The sequence below is a fragment of the Rousettus aegyptiacus genome, unplaced genomic scaffold, assembly GCF_014176215.1.
Source record: "Rousettus aegyptiacus isolate mRouAeg1 unplaced genomic scaffold, mRouAeg1.p scaffold_m13_p_10, whole genome shotgun sequence".
NCBI lineage: Eukaryota > Metazoa > Chordata > Mammalia > Chiroptera > Pteropodidae > Rousettus > Rousettus aegyptiacus.
In genome coordinates this window covers 2,835,625-2,837,276 of record NW_023416285.1, presented here as the reverse complement: position 1 = coordinate 2,837,276, position 1,652 = coordinate 2,835,625, and positions in this window count along the sequence as shown.

The following is a 1,652-nucleotide window of genomic DNA, read 5'->3' as shown; positions in this document are numbered from 1 at the left end:
GAAATTAATTTGATGTTCGTTGGCGAGGTTCTGCTTTTGTACTCTTCTGCTTTCTAAATATGAGGCCCGATTTATACGGCCCATCTGTATTTGAATATTTTTAGGATGTCTCGAAATTAGTGTTGATGTCATTTACTTTCACCAGAGATTTGCAAAATATTTTCCTAAGTTATTTTAGACAGTAGGTGATTCACTACTAAGGGAGAGGTGGGGGGCGCCTGCAGAGTGGGAGGATTCGGGGCTTGCAGGCCCCTCCCCAGGCCCCCCACTCCGGCCGGGTCCTCCCCACCTTCCCAGTGTCCGCCCGTGTGAAACCTTTCCCTGAGGCTGAACGGTGACAGAAGAAAGCTGAAGTCCTTGGCTCCGCGGGAGGCCCCTCGTGCGCTGGGCCAGGCCTGTCCACCCCCACGCCTGCACCTGTCCCCGTCACACCCACTTCAAAGTGTCTCCAGCCCATCCTATGGCGCATGGAGCCCCACAAACAGGTGTGTCTGCATGGCCTTGGCCGTCTTCCCAGCCTGGGTACCCGCAGCCCTCCTCCCTTCCGAGTTCCCGCCAGGCCTCTCGTACTTTCCTGGGAAGGCTTCGTTTTGCTGCTCCGTTTGGCTCCTCCTCATCCTCCTTCCTGTCCCAGGAGGGCCCCCTGGGGCACCCCAGCCTCCTCTCTCCAGGCAACAGCCCCTTGAAAGCGAACGCATCCCGTACCCACTCCTCGGACAGACCCCCGTCTCATCCTGGATCCTGTTGTTACCCCAGATTGAAAAACGAGGCCTCCAGTAACGAGATTCATTCAGCAGTATCTGGGCTCTCCAAACCGAATGTGCTTATTGAGTTGATGCTTGTTCAATGTTTGGGAATGAATGAATTAATGAAAGGAGTGAGTGACTGAGGGAGTGAATAGATGTTGTCTTTTGGAACGTTTTCTGGCTCTAAAATGTTTTCAAATTATGCTAACTACAGCAAGTCTTTAAAAACCCTCACGTTGAGAGCAAAATTAATTATATTTTTTTAATTCCCCAAAATGCAATAAGGTACAGTGAAGTCCTTTCTATAATCCTGATACGATCGGCTAACGCTGAGAAATCAGGATTTTACGAAGCGGGCTTTGTTAGACCTGATGGCACAGGGTTTCACCACAAGATGACACATTTGCCTTTGAACTGAGCTGGACCGACAGAACGCTCTAAGAATCCCTCCTCCGGAGCGAGCACGGTGACCTTTCGCAGTCCAGGGCGCTGGCGGACAGGGCACCCCATCGTTGACGGAGAGCAGACATATTGAGGGGACGTTCCGGGGACGCGGGCACCGGCAGACTGCAGAAGGAGACTGGGCCTGAGGGCCTGGTGCGTGGTGTTTAGTTTTCTGTCACCTACACAACCCTGGATGTTCCCCTTCAGCCGAAGTTCTGAGTGTGGCCCCTCCTCAGCCAGCTGCTCGCTGGGGACCGCGACGAGGTCCGCGCCTCTCGAGGCTTCGCTTTGCTCACTCGTGAAAGGCGTCTCGCTGCCGAAGCTCCGGGCCCCACGCAATGGGGTCCCGCAAGCAGACGTCAGGATCTCCCTGGCGCTCCGTCCGCTCTTGTTCATTGCAGGGACCTCGGTGCCCCTCCATGGGCTGTGTCAGAAACGGTCACTCGAGCGTCCAAGGTCGGG